Source organism: Bombus terrestris, chromosome 1, assembly GCF_910591885.1.
Source record: "Bombus terrestris chromosome 1, iyBomTerr1.2, whole genome shotgun sequence".
NCBI classification, from domain to species: Eukaryota; Metazoa; Arthropoda; class Insecta; order Hymenoptera; family Apidae; genus Bombus; species Bombus terrestris.
Window position 1 is genome coordinate 17,752,225 of NC_063269.1, and position 22,396 is coordinate 17,774,620.

Here is a 22,396-nt window from a genome sequence, read left to right on the forward strand (position 1 = left end):
CGTTATACACTATTCCTATATAACGTACAACGTTATATACTATTACTATATAACGTATAACGTTATATACTATTACGTAATAACGTATAACGTTATATAGTATTACGATATCACGTATAACGTTATATACTATTACGTACTAACGTATAACGTTATATACTATTACGTACTAACGTATAACGTTATGTATTATTACTATATAACGTATAACGTTATATACTATTACGTATTAACGTATAACGTTATATAGTATTACCATATCACGTATAACGTTATATACTATTACTATATAACGTATAACGATATATACTATTACGTAATAACGTATAACGTTATATACTATTACTATATAACGTATAACGTTATATACTATTACGTACTAACGTATAACGTTATATACTATTACTATATAACGTATAACGTTATATAGTATTGCCATATCACGTATAATGTTGTATATTATTACTATATAACGTATAACGTTATATACTATTACGTAATAACGTATAACTATATAGTGTTACCATATCACGTATAACGTTACATACTATTACGTACTAACGTATAACGTTATATACTACTACTATATAACGTATAACGTTATATACTATTCCTATATAACGTACAACGTTATATACTATTACTATATAACGTATAACGTTATATACTATTACGTAATAACGTATAACGTTATATAGTATTACGATATCACGTATAACTTTATATACTATTACGTAATAACGTATAACGTTATATAGTATTACCAAATCACGTATAACGTTATATACTATTACTATATAACGTATAACGTTATATAGTATTGCCATATCACGGAAACGTTGTATATTATTACTATATAACGTATAACGTCTTATAGTATTACCATGTAACGTATAGCGATATATACTATTACGTAATAACGTATAACGCTATATACTATTACTATATAACGTATAACGTTATATACTATTACTATATAACGTATAACGTTATATACTATTACGTAATAACGTATAACGTTATATAGTATTACGATATCACGTATAACGTTATATACTATTACGTACTAACGTATAACGCTATATACTATTACTATGTAACGTATAACGTTATATACTATTACGTAATAACGTATAACGATATATAGTATTACCATATCACGTATAACGTTATATACTATTACGTACTAACGTATAACGTTATATACTATTACGTACTAACGTATAACGTTATGTATTATTACTATATAACGTATAACGTTATATACTATTACGTAATAACGTATAACGTTATATAGTATTACCATATCACGTATAACGGTATATACTATTACTATATAACGTATAACGATATATACTATTACGTACTAACGTATAACGTTATGTATTATTACTATATAACGTATAACGTTATATACTATTACGTAATAACGTATAACGTTATATAGTGTTACCATATCACGTATAACGTTATATACTATTACTATATAACGTATAACGATATATACTATTACGTAATAACGTATAACGTTATATACTATTACTATATAACGTATAACGTTATATACTATTACGTACTAACGTATAACGTTATATACTATTACTATATAACGTATAACGTTATATACTATTACTATATAACGTATAACGTTATATACTACTACGCAATAACGTATAACGTTATATAGTATTACGATATCACGTATAACGTTATATACTATTACGGGATAACGTATAACGTTATATAGTATTACTATATAACGTATAACGTTATATACTATTACTATATAACGTATAACGTTATATAGTATTGCCATATCACGTATAATGTTGTATATTATTACTATATAACGTATAACGTTATATACTATTACGTAATAACGTATAACTATATAGTGTTACCATATCACGTATAACGTTACATACTATTACGTACTAACGTATAACGTTATATACTACTACTATATAACGTATAACGTTATACACTATTCCTATATAACGTACAACGTTATATACTATTACTATATAACGTATAACGTTATATACTATTACGTAATAACGTATAACGTTATATAGTATTACGATATCACGTATAACGTTATATACTATTACGTACTAACGTATAACGTTATATACTATTACGTACTAACGTATAACGTTATGTATTATTACTATATAACGTATAACGTTATATACTATTACGTATTAACGTATAACGTTATATAGTATTACCATATCACGTATAACGTTATATACTATTACTATATAACGTATAACGATATATACTATTACGTAATAACGTATAACGTTATATACTATTACTATATAACGTATAACGTTATATACTATTACGTACTAACGTATAACGTTATATACTATTACTATATAACGTATAACGTTATATAGTATTGCCATATCACGTATAATGTTGTATATTATTACTATATAACGTATAACGTTATATACTATTACGTAATAACGTATAACTATATAGTGTTACCATATCACGTATAACGTTACATACTATTACGTACTAACGTATAACGTTATATACTACTACTATATAACGTATAACGTTATATACTATTCCTATATAACGTACAACGTTATATACTATTACTATATAACGTATAACGTTATATACTATTACGTAATAACGTATAACGTTATATAGTATTACGATATCACGTATAACGTTATATACTATTACGTAATAACGTATAACGTTATATAGTATTACCAAATCACGTATAACGTTATATACTATTACTATATAACGTATAACGTTATATAGTATTGCCATATCACGAAAACGTTGTATATTATTACTATATAACGTATAACGTCTTATAGTATTACCATGTAACGTATAGCGATATATACTATTACGTAATAACGTATAACGCTATATACTATTACTATATAACGTATAACGTTATATACTATTACTATATAACGTATAACGTTATATACTATTACGTAATAACGTATAACGTTATATAGTATTACGATATCACGTATAACGTTATATACTATTACGTACTAACGTATAACGCTATATACTATTACTATGTAACGTATAACGTTATATACTATTACGTAATAACGTATAACGATATATAGTATTACCATATCACGTATAACGTTATATACTATTACGTACTAACGTATAACGTTATATACTATTACGTACTAACGTATAACGTTATGTATTATTACTATATAACGTATAACGTTATATACTATTACGTAATAACGTATAACGTTATATAGTATTACCATATCACGTATAACGGTATATACTATTACTATATAACGTATAACGAAATATACTATTACGTACTAACGTATAACGTTATGTATTATTACTATATAACGTATAACGTTATATACTATTACGTAATAACGTATAACGTTATATAGTGTTACCATATCACGTATAACGTTATATACTATTACTATATAACGTATAACGATATATACTATTACGTAATAACGTATAACGTTATATACTATTACTATATAACGTATAACGTTATATACTATTACGTACTAACGTATAACGTTATATACTATTACTATATAACGTATAACGTTATATACTATTACTATATAACGTATAACGTTATATACTACTACGCAATAACGTATAACGTTATATAGTATTACGATATCACGTATAACGTTATATACTATTACGAGATAACGTATAACGTTATATAGTATTACCAAATCACGTATAACGTTATATACTATTACTATATAACGTATAACGTTATATAGTATTGCCTTATCACGAAAACGTTGTATATTATTACTATATAACGTATAACGTCTTATAGTATTACCATGTAACGTATAGCGATATATACTATTACGTAATAACGTATAACGCTATATACTATTACTATATAACGTATAACGTTATATACTATTACTATATAACGTATAACGTTATATACTATTACGTAATAACGTATAACGTTATATAGTATTACGATATCACGTATAACGTTATATACTATTACGTACTAACGTATAACGCTATATACTATTACTATGTAACGTATAACGTTATATACTATTACGTAATAACGTATAACGATATATAGTATTACCATATCACGTATAACGTTATATAGTATTACGTACTAACGTATAACGTTATATACTATTACGTACTAACGTATAACGTTATATACTATTACTATATAACGTATAACGTTATATACTATTACTATATAACGTATAACGTTATATAGTATTGCCATATCATGTATAATGTTGTATATTATTACTATATAACGTATAACGTTATATACTATTACGTAATAACGTATAACTATATAGTGTTACCATATCACGTATAACGTTACATACTATTACGTACTAACGTATAACGTTATATACTACTACTATATAACGTATAACGTTATATACTATTCCTATATAACATACAACGTTATATACTATTACTATATAACGCATAACGTTATATACTATTACGTAATAACGTATAACGTTATATAGTATTACGATATCACGTATAACGTTATATACTATTACGTACTAACGTATAACGTTATATACTATTACGTACTAACGTATAACGTTATGTATTATTACTATATAACGTATAACGTTATATACTATTACGTAATAACGTATAACGTTATATAGTATTACCATATCACGTATAACGTTATATACTATTACTATATAACGTATAACGAAATATACTATTACGTACTAACGTATAACGTTATGTATTATTACTATATAACGTATAACGTTATATACTATTACGTAATAACGTATAACGTTATATAGTATTACCATATCACGTATAACGTTATATACTATTACTATATAACGTATAACGATATATACTATTACGTAATAACGTATAACGTTATATACTATTACTATATAACGTATAACGTTATATACTATTACGTACTAACGTATAACGTTATATAGTATTACGATATCACGTATAACGTTATATACTATTACGAGATAACGTATAACGTTATATAGTATTACCATATCACGTATAACGTTATATACTATTACTATATAACGTATAACGATATATACTATTACGTAATAACGTATAACGTTATATACTATTACTATATAACGTATAACGTTATATACTATTACGTACTAACGTATAACGTTATGTATTATTACTATATAACGTACAACGTTATATACTATTACGTAATAACGTGTAACGTTATATACTATTACGAAATAACGTATAACGTTATATACTATTACTATATAACGTATAACGTTATATACTATTACGTACTAACGTATAACGTTATATACTATTACTATATAACGTATAACGTTATATACTATTACTATATAACGTATAACGTTATATACTAATACGCAATAACGTATAACGTTATATAGTATTACGATATCACGTATAACGTTATATACTATTACGTAATAACGTATAACGTTATATAGTATTACCAAATCACGTATAACGTTATATACTATTACTATATAACGTATAACGATATATAGTATTGCCATATCACGAAAACGTTGTATATTATTACTATATAACGTATAACGTCTTATAGTATTACCATGTAACGTATAGCGATATATACTATTACGTAATAACGTATAAAGCTATATACTATTACTATATAAAGTATAACGTTATATACTATTACTATATAACGTATAACGTTATATACTATTACTATATAACGTATAACGTTATATACTATTACGTAATAACGTATAACGTTATATAGTATTACGATATCACGTATAACGTTATATAGTATTACGATATCACGTATAACGTTATATACTATTACGTACTAACGAATAACGTTATATACTATTACGTACTAACGTATAACGTTATGTATTATTACTATATAACGTATAACGTTATATAGTATTGCCATATCACGAAAACGTTGTATATTATTACTATATAACGTATAACGTCTTATAGTATTACCATGTAACGTATAGCGATATATACTATTACGTAATAACGTATAACGCTATATACTATTACTATATAACGTATAACGTTATATACTATTACGTAATAACGTATAACGTTATATAGTATTACGATATCACGTATAACGTTATATACTATTACGTACTAACGTATAACGTTATATACTATTACGTACTAACGTATAACGTTATGTATTATTACTATATAACGTATAACGTTATATACTATTACGTAATAACGTATAACGTTATATAGTATTACCATATCACGTATAACGTTATATACTATTACTATATAACGTATAACGAAATATACTATTACGTAGTAACGTATAACGTTATATACTATTACTATATAACGTATAACGTTATATACTATTACTATATAACGTATAACGTTATATACTATTACTATATAACGTATAACGTTATATACTATTACCATATAACGTATAACGTTATATACTATTACGCAATAACGTATAACGTTATATAGTATTACGATATCACGTATAACGTTATATACTATTACGTAATAATGTATAACGTTATATAGTATTACCATATCACGTATAACGTTATATACTATTACTATATAACGTATAACGTTATATACTATTACGTAATAACGTATAACGTTATATACTATTACGTACTAACGTATAACGTTATGTATTATTACTATATAACGTATAACGTTATATACTATTACGTAATAACGTATAACGTTATATACTATTGCGTACTAACGTATAACGCTATATACTATTACTATGTAACGTATAACGTTATATACTATTACGTAATAACGTATAACGATGTATAGTATTACCATATCACGTATAACGTTATATAGTATTACGTACTAACGTATAACGTTATATACTATAACATAATAACGTATAACGTTATATACTATTACGTAACAACGTATAACGTTATATAGTATTACCATATCACGTATAACGTTATATGCTATTACGTTCTAACGTATAACGTTATATACTATTACTATATAACGTATAACGCTATATACTATTACGTAATAACGTATAACGTTATATAGTATTGCCACACCACGTATAACGTTATATACTATTACGTACTAACGTATAACGTTATATTGTATTACGTAATAACGTATAACGTTATATAGTATTACGCTATAACGTATAACGTTATATACTATTACTATATAACGTATAACGTTATATACTATTACTATATAACGTATAACGTTATATACTATTACGTAATAACGTATAACGTTATATAGTATTACGATATCACGTATAACGTTATATAGTATTACGATATCACGTATAACGTTATATACTATTACGTACTAACGAATAACGTTATATACTATTACGTAATAACGTATAACGTTATATAGTATTACCAAATCACGTATAACGTTATATACTATTACTATATAACGTATAACGATATATAGTATTGCCATATCACGAAAACGTTGTATATTATTACTATATAACGTATAACGTCTTATAGTATTACCATGTAACGTATAGCGATATATACTATTACGTAATAACGTATAAAGCTATATACTATTACTATATAAAGTATAACGTTATATACTATTACTATATAACGTATAACGTTATATACTATTACTATATAACGTATAACGTTATATACTATTACGTAATAACGTATAACGTTATATAGTATTACGATATCACGTATAACGTTATATAGTATTACGATATCACGTATAACGTTATATACTATTACGTACTAACGAATAACGTTATATACTATTACGTACTAACGTATAACGTTATGTATTATTACTATATAACGTATAACGTTATATAGTATTGCCATATCACGAAAACGTTGTATATTATGACTATATAACGTATAACGTCTTATAGTATTACCATGTAACGTATAGCGATATATACTATTACGTAATAACGTATAACGCTATATACTATTACTATATAACGTATAACGTTATATACTATTACGTAATAACGTATAACGTTATATAGTATTACGATATCACGTATAACGTTATATACTATTACGTACTAACGTATAACGTTATATACTATTACGTACTAACGTATAACGTTATGTATTATTACTATATAACGTATAACGTTATATACTATTACGTAATAACGTATAACGTTATATAGTATTACCATATCACGTATAACGTTATATACTATTACTATATAACGTATAACGAAATATACTATTACGTAGTAACGTATAACGTTATATACTATTACTATATAACGTATAACGTTATATACTATTACTATATAACGTATAACGTTATATACTATTACTATATAACGTATAACGTTATATACTATTACCATATAACGTATAACGTTATATACTATTACGCAATAACGTATAACGTTATATAGTATTACGATATCACGTATAACGTTATATACTATTACGTAATAATGTATAACGTTATATAGTATTACCATATCACGTATAACGTTATATACTATTACTATATAACGTATAACGTTATATACTATTACGTAATAACGTATAACGTTATATACTATTACGTACTAACGTATAACGTTATGTATTATTACTATATAACGTATAACGTTATATACTATTACGTAATAACGTATAACGTTATATACTATTGCGTACTAACGTATAACGCTACATACTATTACTATGTAACGTATAACGTTATATACTATTACGTAATAACGTATAACGATGTATAGTATTACCATATCACGTATAACGTTATATAGTATTACGTACTAACGTATAACGTTATATACTATAACATAATAACGTATAACGTTATATACTATTACGTAACAACGTATAACGTTATATAGTATTACCATATCACGTATAACGTTATATGCTATTACGTTCTAACGTATAACGTTATATACTATTACTATATAACGTATAACGCTATATACTATTACGTAATAACGTATAACGTTATATAGTATTGCCACACCACGTATAACGTTATATACTATTACGTACTAACGTATAACGTTATATTGTATTACGTAATAACGTATAACGTTATATAGTATTACGCTATAACGTATAACGTTATATACTATTACGTAATAATGTATAACGTTATATAGTATTACCATATCACGTATAACGTTATATAGTATCACCATATCACGTACAACGTTGTATATTATTACTATAAAACGTATAACGTTATATAGTAATACCACATAACGTATAACGATATATACTATTACGTATTAACGTATAACGTTATATACTATTACGTAATAACGTATAACGTTATATAGTATTACGTAATAACGTACAACGTTATATACTATTACGTAATAACGTGTAACGTTATATACTATTACGAAATAACGTATAACGTTATATAGTATTACCATATAACGTATAACGTTAGATACTATTACGTACTAACGTATAACGTTATATATTACTACTATATAACGTATAACGTTATATACTATTACTATATAACGTATAACGTTATATTCTATTACGTACTAACGTATAACGTTATATACTACTTCTATATAACGTATAACGTTATATACTATTACTATATAACGTATAACGTTATATACTATTACTATATAACGTATAACGTTATATACTATTACGTAATAACGTATAACGTTATATAGTATTACGATATCACGTATAACGTTATATACTATTACGTACTAACGTATAACGTTATATACTATTACGTAATAATGTATAACGTTATATAGTATTACCATATCACGTATAACGTTACATACTATTACGTACTAACGTATAACGTTATATACTACTACTATATAACGTATAACGTTATATACTATTACTATATAACGTATAACGTTATATAGTATTGCCATATCACGTATAATGTTGTATATTATTACTATATAACGTATAACGTCATATAGTATTACCATATCACGTATAACGTTACATACTATTACGTACTAACGCATAACGTTATATACTACTACTATATAACGGATAACGTTAGATACTATTTCTATATAACGTACAACGTTATATAATATTACGTAATAACGTGTAACGTTATATACTATTATGAAATAACGTATACCGTTATATAATATTACCATATAACGTATAACGTTAGATACTATTACGTACTAACGTATAACGTTATATATTACTACTATATAACGTATAACGTTATATACTATTACTATATAACGTATAACGTTATATACTATTACGTACTAACGTATAACGTTATATACTATTACTATATAACGTATAACGTTATATACTATTACTATATAACGTATAACGTTATATACTATTACGGAATAACGTATAACGTTTATAGTATTACGATATCACGTATAACGTTATATACTATTACGTAATAACGTATAACGTTATATAGTATTACCATATGACGTATAACGTTATATACTATTACGTAATAACGTATAACGTTATATAGTATTACCATATCACGTATAACGTTATATACTATTACTATATAACGTATAACGATATACACTATTACGTAATAACGTATAACGTTATATACTATTACTATATAACGTATAACGTTATATACTATTACGTACTAACGTATAACGTTATATAGTATTACGATATCACGTATAACGAAATATACTATTACGTACTAACGTATAACGTTATGTATTATTACTATATAACGTATAACGTTATATACTATTACGTAATAACGTATAACGTTATATAGTATTACCATATCACGTATAACGTTATATACTATTACTATATAACGTATAACGTTATATACTATTACGTAATAACGTATAACGTTATATACTATTACGTACTAACGTATAACGTTATGTATTATTACTATATAACGTATAACGTTATATACTATTACGTAATAACGTATAACGTTATATACTATTGCGTACTAACGTATAACGCTATATACTATTACTATGTAACGTATAACGTTATATACTATTACGTAATAACGTATAACGATGTATAGTATTACCATATCACGTATAACGTTATATAGTATTACGTACTAACGTATAACGTTATATACTATAACATAATAACGTATAACGTTATATACTATTACGTAACAACGTATAACGTTATATAGTATTACCATATCACGTATAACGTTATATGCTATTACGTTCTAACGTATAACGTTATATACTATTACTATATAACGTATAACGCTATATACTATTACGTAATAACGTATAACGTTATATAGTATTGCCACACCACGTATAACGTTATATACTATTACGTACTAACGTATAACGTTATATTGTATTACGTAATAACGTATAACGTTATATAGTATTACGCTATAACGTATAACGTTATATACTATTACGTAATAATGTATAACGTTATATAGTATTACCATATCACGTATAACGTTATGTAGTATCACCATATCACGTACAACGTTGTATATTATTACTATAAAACGTATAACGTTATATAGTAATACCACATAACGTATAACGATATATACTATTACGTATTAACGTATAACGTTATATACTATTACGTAATAACGTATAACGTTATATAGTATTACGTAATAACGTACAACGTTATATACTATTACGTAATAACGTGTAACGTTATATACTATTACGAAATAACGTATACCGTTATATAGTATTACCATATAACGTATAACGTTAGATACTATTACGTACTAACGTATAACGTTATATATTACTACTATATAACGTATAACGTTATATACTATTACTATATAACGTATAACGTTATATTCTATTACGTACTAACGTATAACGTTATATACTACTTCTATATAACGTATAACGTTATATACTATTACTATATAACGTATAACGTTATATACTATTACTATATAACGTATAACGTTATATACTATTACTATATAACGTATAACGTTATATACTATTACGTAATAACGTATAACGTTATATAGTATTACGATATCACGTATAACGTTATATACTATTACGTACTAACGTATAACGTTATATACTATTACGTAATAACGTATAACGATGTATAGTATTACCATATCACGTATAACGTTATATAGTATTACGTACTAACGTATAACGTTATATACTATAACATAATAACGTATAACGTTATATACTATTACGTAACAACGTATAACGTTATATAGTATTACCATATCACGTATAACGTTATATGCTATTACGTTCTAACGTATAACGTTATATACTATTACTATATAACGTATAACGCTATATACTATTACGTAATAACGTATAACGTTATATAGTATTGCCACACCACGTATAACGTTATATACTATTACGTACTAACGTATAACGTTATATTGTATTACGTAATAACGTATAACGTTATATAGTATTACGCTATAACGTATAACGTTATATACTATTACGTAATAATGTATAACGTTATATAGTATTACCATATCACGTATAACGTTATATAGTATCACCATATCACGTACAACGTTGTATATTATTACTATAAAACGTATAACGTTATATAGTAATACCACATAACGTATAACGATATATACTATTACGTATTAACGTATAACGTTATATACTATTACGTAATAACGTATAACGTTATATAGTATTACGTAATAACGTACAACGTTATATACTATTACGTAATAACGTGTAACGTTATATACTATTACGAAATAACGTATACCGTTATATAGTATTACCATATAACGTATAACGTTAGATACTATTACGTACTAACGTATAACGTTATATATTACTACTATATAACGTATAACGTTATATACTATTACTATATAACGTATAACGTTATATTCTATTACGTACTAACGTATAACGTTATATACTACTTCTATATAACGTATAACGTTATATACTATTACTATATAACGTATAACGTTATATACTATTACGTAATAACGTATAACGTTATATAGTATTACGATATCACGTATAACGTTATATACTATTACGTACTAACGTATAACGTTATATACTATTACGTAATAATGTATAACGTTATATAGTATTACCATATCACGTATAACGTTACATACTATTACGTACTAACGTATAACGTTATATACTACTACTATATAACGTATAACGTTATATACTATTACTATATAACGTATAACGTTATATACTATTACTATATAACGTATAACGTTATATAGTATTGCCATATCACGTATAATGTTGTATATTATTACTATATAACGTATAACGTCATATAGTATTACCATATCACGTATAACGTTACATACTATTACGTACTAACGCATAACGTTATATACTACTACTATATAACGGATAACGTTAGATACTATTTCTATATAACGTACAACGTTATATAATATTACGTAATAACGTGTAACGTTATATACTATTATGAAATAACGTATACCGTTATATAATATTACCATATAACGTATAACGTTAGATACTATTACGTACTAACGTATAACGTTATATATTACTACTATATAACGTATAACGTTATATACTATTACTATATAACGTATAACGTTATATACTATTACGTACTAACGTATAACGTTATATACTATTACTATATAACGTATAACGTTATATACTATTACGTAATAACGTATAACGTTATATAGTGTTACCATATCACGTATAACGTTATATACTATTACTATATAACGTATAACGATATATACTATTACGTAATAACGTATAACGTTATATACTATTACTATATAACGTATAACGTTATATACTATTACGTACTAACGTATAACGTTATATACTATTACTATATAACGTATAACGTTATATACTATTACTATATAACGTATAACGTTATATACTACTACGCAATAACGTATAACGTTATATAGTATTACGATATCACGTATAACGTTATATACTATTACGAGATAACGTATAACGTTATATAGTATTACCAAATCACGTATAACGTTATATACTATTACTATATAACGTATAACGTTATATAGTATTGCCATATCACGAAAACGTTGTATATTATTACTATATAATGTATAACGTTATATACTATTACGTACTAACGTATAACGTTATGTACTATTACGTACTAACGTATAACGTTATATACTATTACGTACTAACGTATAACGTTATGTATTATTACTATATAACGTATAACGTTATATACTATTACGTAATAACGTATAACGTTATATAGTATTACCATATCACGTATAACGTTATATACTATTACTATATAACGTATAACGAAATATACTATTACGTACTAACGTATAACGTTATGTATTATTACTATATAACGTATAACGTTATATACTATTACGTAATAACGTATAACGTTATATAGTGTTACCATATCACGTATAACGTTATATACTATTACGTACTAACGTATAACGTTATATACTATTACGTAATAATGTATAACGTTATATAGTATTACCATATCACGTATAACGTTACATACTATTACGCACTAACGTATAACGTTATATACTACTACTATATAACGTATAACGTTATATACTATTACTATATAACGTATAACGTTATATACTATTACGTAATAACGTATAACGTTATATAGTATTACGATATCACGTATAACGTTATATACTATTACGTACTAACGTATAACTTTATATACTATTACGTAATAACGTATAACGATATATAGTATTACCATATCACGTATAACGTTATATAGTATTACGTACTAACGTATAACGTTATATACTATTACGTACTAACGTATAACGTTATATACTATTACTATATAACGTATAACGTTATATACTATTACTATATAACGTATAACGTTATATAGTATTGCCATATCATGTATAATGTTGTATATTATTACTATATAACGTATAACGTTATATACTATTACGTAATAACGTATAACTATATAGTGTTACCATATCACGTATAATGTTACATACTATTACGTACTAACGTATAACGTTATATACTACTACTATATAACGTATAACGTTATATACTATTCCTATATAACGTACAACGTTATATACTATTACTATATAACGCATAACGTTATATACTATTACGTAATAACGTATAACGTTATATAGTATTACGATATCACGTATAACGTTATATACTATTACGTACTAACGTATAACGTTATATACTATTACGTACTAACGTATAACGTTATGTATTATTACTATATAACGTATAACGTTATATACTATTACGTAATAACGTATAACGTTATATAGTATTACCATATCACGTATAACGTTATATACTATTACTATATAACGTATAACGAAATATACTATTACGTACTAACGTATAACGTTATGTATTATTACTATATAACGTATAACGTTATATACTATTACGTAATAACGTATAACGTTATATAGTATTACCATATCACGTATAACGTTATATACTATTACTATATAACGTATAACGATATATACTATTACGTAATAACGTATAACGTTATATACTATTACTATATAACGTATAACGTTATATACTATTACGTACTAACGTATAACGTTATATAGTATTACGATATCACGTATAACGTTATATACTATTACGAGATAACGTATAACGTTATATAGTATTACCATATCACGTATAACGTTATATACTATTACTATATAACGTATAACGATATATACTATTACGTAATAACGTATAACGTTATATACTATTACTATATAACGTATAACGTTATATACTATTACGTACTAACGTATAACGTTATGTATTATTACTATATAACGTACAACGTTATATACTATTACGTAATAACGTGTAACGTTATATACTATTACGAAATAACGTATAACGTTATATACTATTACTATATAACGTATAACGTTATATACTATTACGTACTAACGTATAACGTTATATACTATTACTATATAACGTATAACGTTATATACTATTACTATATAACGTATAACGTTATATACTATTACTATATAACGTATAACGTTATATACTACTACGCAATAACGTATAACGTTATATAGTATTACGATATCACGTATAACGTTATATACTATTACGTAATAACGTATAACGTTATATAGTATTACCAAATCACGTATAATGTTATATACTATTACTATATAACGTATAACGATATATAGTATTGCCATATCACGAAAACGTTGTATATTATTACTATATAACGTATAACGTCTTATAGTATTACCATGTAACGTATAGCGATATATACTATTACGTAATAACGTATAAAGCTATATACTATTACTATATAACGTATAACGTTATATACTATTACTATATAACGTATAACGTTATATACTATTACTATATAACGTATAACGTTATATACTATTACGTAATAACGTATAACGTTATATAGTATTACGATATCACGTATAACGTTATATAGTATTACGATATCACGTATAACGTTATATACTATTACGTACTAACGTATAACGTTATATACTATTACGTACTAACGTATAACGTTATGTATTATTACTATATAACGTATAACGTTATATAGTATTGCCATATCACGAAAACGTTGTATATTATTACTATATAACGTATAACGTCTTATAGTATTACCATGTAACGTATAGCGATATATACTATTACGTAATAACGTATAACGCTATATACTATTACTATATAACGTATAACGTTATATACTATTACTATATAACGTATAACGTTATATACTATTACGTAATAACGTATAACGTTATACAGTATTACGATATCACGTATAACGTTATATACTACTACGTACTAACGTATAACGTTATATACTATTACGTACTAACGTATAACGTTATGTATTATTACTATATAACGTATAACGTTATATACTATTACGTAATAACGTATAACGTTATATAGTATTACCATATCACGTATAACGTTATATACTATTACTATATAACGTATAACGAAATATACTATTACGTAGTAACGTATAACGTTATATACTATTACTATATAACGTATAACGTTATATACTATTACTATATAACGTATAACGTTATATACTATTACGTACTAACGTATAACGTTATATACTATTACTATATAACGTATAACGTTATATACTATTACCATATAACGTATAACGTTATATACTATTACGCAATAACGTATAACGTTATATAGTATTACGATATCACGTATAACGTTATATACTATTACGTAATAATGTATAACGTTATATAGTATTACCATATCACGTATAACGTTATATACTATTACTATATAACGTATAACGTTATATACTATTACGTAATAACGTATAACGTTATATAGTATTACCATATCACGTATAACGTTATATACTATTACTATATAACGTATAACGAAATATACTATTACGTACTAACGTATAACGTTATGTATTATTACTATATAACGTATAACGTTATATACTATTACGTAATAACGTATAACGTTATATAGTGTTACCATATCACGTATAACGTTATATACTATTACTATATAACGTATAACGATATATACTATTACGTAATAACGTATAACGTTATATAGTATTACTATATAACGTATAACGTTATATACTATTACGTACTAACGTATAACGTTATATACTATTACTATATAACGTATAACGTTATATACTATTACTATATAACGTATAACGTTATATACTACTACGCAATAACGTATAACGTTATATAGTATTACGATATCACGTATAACGTTATATACTATTACGAGATAACGTATAACGTTATATAGTATTACCAAATCACGTATAACGTTATATACTATTACTATATAACGTATAACGTTATATAGTATTGCCATATCACGAAAACGTTGTATATTATTACTATATAATGTATAACGTTATATACTATTACGTACTAACGTATAACGTTATGTACTATTACGTACTAACGTATAACGTTATATACTATTACGTACTAACGTATAACGTTATGTATTATTACTATATAACGTATAACGTTATATACTATTACGTAATAACGTATAACGTTATATAGTATTACCATATCACGTATAACGTTATATACTATTACTATATAACGTATAACGAAATATACTATTACGTACTAACGTATAACGTTATGTATTATTACTATATAACGTATAACGTTATATACTATTACGTAATAACGTATAACGTTATATAGTGTTACCATATCACGTATAACGTTATATACTATTACGTACTAACGTATAACGTTATATACTATTACGTAATAATGTATAACGTTATATAGTATTACCATATCACGTATAACGTTACATACTATTACGTACTAACGTATAACGTTATATACTACTACTATATAACGTATAACGTTATATACTATTACGTAATAACGTATAACGTTATATAGTATTACGATATCACGGATAACGTTATATACTATTACGTACTAACGTATAACGTTATATACTATTACGTAATAACGTATAACGATATATAGTATTACCATATCACGTATAACGTTATATAGTATTACGTACTAACGTATAACGTTATATACTATTACGTACTAACGTATAACGTTATATACTATTACTATATAACGTATAACGTTATATAGTATTGCCATATCATGTATAATGTTGTATATTATTACTATATAACGTATAACGTTATATACTATTACGTAATAACGTATAACTATATAGTGTTACCATATCACGTATAATGTTACATACTATTACGTACTAACGTATAACGTTATATACTACTACTATATAACGTATAACGTTATATACTATTCCTATATAACGTACAACGTTATATACTATTACTATATAACGCATAACGTTATATACTATTACGTAATAACGTATAACGTTATATAGTATTACGATATCACGTATAACGTTATATACTATTACGTACTAACGTATAACGTTATATACTATTACGTACTAACGTATAACGTTATGTATTATTACTATATAACGTATAACGTTATATACTATTACGTAATAACGTATAACGTTATATAGTATTACCATATCACGTATAACGTTATATACTATTACTATATAACGTATAACGAAATATACTATTACGTACTAACGTATAACGTTATGTATTATTACTATATAACGTATAACGTTATATACTATTACGTAATAACGTATAACGTTATATAGTATTACCATATCACGTATAACGTTATATACTATTACTATATAACGTATAACGATATATACTATTACGTAATAACGTATAACGTTATATACTATTACTATATAACGTATAACGTTATATACTATTACGTACTAACGTATAACGTTATATAGTATTACGATATCACGTATAACGTTATATACTATTACGAGATAACGTATAACGTTATATAGTATTACCATATCACGTATAACGTTATATACTATTACGTACTAACGTATAACGTTATGTATTATTACTATATAACGTACAACGTTATATACTATTACGTAATAACGTGTAACGTTATATACTATTACGAAATAACGTATAACGTTATATACTATTACTATATAACGTATAACGTTATATACTATTACTATATAACGTATAACGTTATATACTATTACTATATAACGTATAACGTTATATACTATTACTATATAACGTATAACGTTATATACTACTACGCAATAACGTATAACGTTATATAGTATTACGATATCACGTATAACGTTATATACTATTACGTAATAACGTATAACGTTATATAGTATTACCAAATCACGTATAATGTTATATACTATTACTATATAACGTATAACGATATATAGTATTGCCATATCACGACAACGTTGTATATTATTACTATATAACGTATAACGTCTTATAGTATTACCATGTAACGTATAGCGATATATACTATTACGTAATAACGTATAAAGCTATATACTATTACTATATAACGTATAACGTTATATACTATTACTATATAACGTATAACGTTATATACTATTACGTAATAACGTATAACGTTATATAGTATTACGATATCACGTATAACGTTATATACTACTACGTACTAACGTATAACGTTATATACTATTACGTACTAACGTATAACGTTATGTATTATTACTATATAACGTATAACGTTATATACTATTACGTAATAACGTATAACGTTATATAGTATTACCATATCACGTATAACGTTATATACTATTACTATATAACGTATAACGAAATATACTATTACGTAGTAACGTATAACGTTATATACTATTACTATATAACGTATAACGTTATATACTATTACTATATAACGTATAACGTTATATACTATTACGTACTAACGTATAACGTTATATACTATTACTATATAACGTATAACGTTATATACTATTACCATATAACGTATAACGTTATATACTATTACGCAATAACGTATAACGCTATATAGTATTACGATATCACGTATAACGTTATATACTATTACGTAATAATGTATAACGTTATATAGTATTACCATATCACGTATAACGTTATATACTATTACTATATAACGTATAACGAAATATACTATTACGTACTAACGTATAACGTTATGTATTATTACTATATAACGTATAACGTTATATACTATTACGTAATAACGTATAACGTTATATAGTGTTACCATATCACGTATAACGTTATATACTATTACTATATAACGTATAACGATATATACTATTACGTAATAACGTATAACGTTATATAGTATTACTATATAACGTATAACGTTATATACTATTACGTACTAACGTATAACGTTATATACTATTACTATATAACGTATAACGTTATATACTATTACTATATAACGTATAACGTTATATACTACTACGCAATAACGTATAACGTTATATAGTATTACGATATCACGTATAACGTTATATACTATTACGAGATAACGTATAACGTTATATAGTATTACCAAATCACGTATAACGTTATATACTATTACTATATAACGTATAACGTTATATAGTATTGCCATATCACGAAAACGTTGTATATTATTACTATATAATGTATAACGTTATATACTATTACGTACTAACGTATAACGTTATGTACTATTACGTACTAACGTATAACGTTATATACTATTACGTACTAACGTATAACGTTATGTATTATTACTATATAACGTATAACGTTATATACTATTACGTAATAACGTATAACGTTATATAGTATTACCATATCACGTATAACGTTATATACTATTACTATATAACGTATAACGAAATATACTATTACGTACTAACGTATAACGTTATGTATTATTACTATATAACGTATAACGTTATATACTATTACGTAATAACGTATAACGTTATATAGTGTTACCATATCACGTATAACGTTATGTACTATTACGTACTAACGTATAACGTTATATACTATTACGTAATAATGTATAACGTTATATAGTATTACCATATCACGTATAACGTTACATACTATTACGTACTAACGTATAACGTTATATACTACTACTATATAACGTATAACGTTATATACTATTACTATATAACGTATAACGTTATATACTATTACGTAATAACGTATAACGTTATATAGTATTACGATATCACGTATAACGTTATATACTATTACGTACTAACGTATAACGTTATATACTATTACGTAATAACGTATAACGATATATAGTATTACCATATCACGTATAACGTTATATAGTATTACGTACTAACGTATAACGTTATATACTATTACGTACTAACGTATAACGTTATATACTATTACTATATAACGTATAATGTTATATACTATTACTATATAACGTATAACGTTATATAGTATTGCCATATCATGTATAATGTTGTATATTATTACTATATAACGTATAACGTTATATACTATTACGTAATAACGTATAACTATATAGTGTTACCATATCACGTATAATGTTACATACTATTACGTACTAACGTATAACGTTATATACTACTACTATATAACGTATAACGTTATATACTATTCCTATATAACGTACAACGTTATATACTATTACTATATAACGCATAACGTTATATACTATTACGTAATAACGTATAACGTTATATAGTATTACGATATCACGTATAACGTTATATACTATTACGTACTAACGTATAACGTTATATACTATTACGTACTAACGTATAACGTTATGTATTATTACTATATAACGTATAACGTTATATACTATTACGTAATAACGTATAACGTTATATAGTATTACCATATCACGTATAACGTTATATACTATTACTATATAACGTATAACGAAATATACTATTACGTACTAACGTATAACGTTATGTATTATT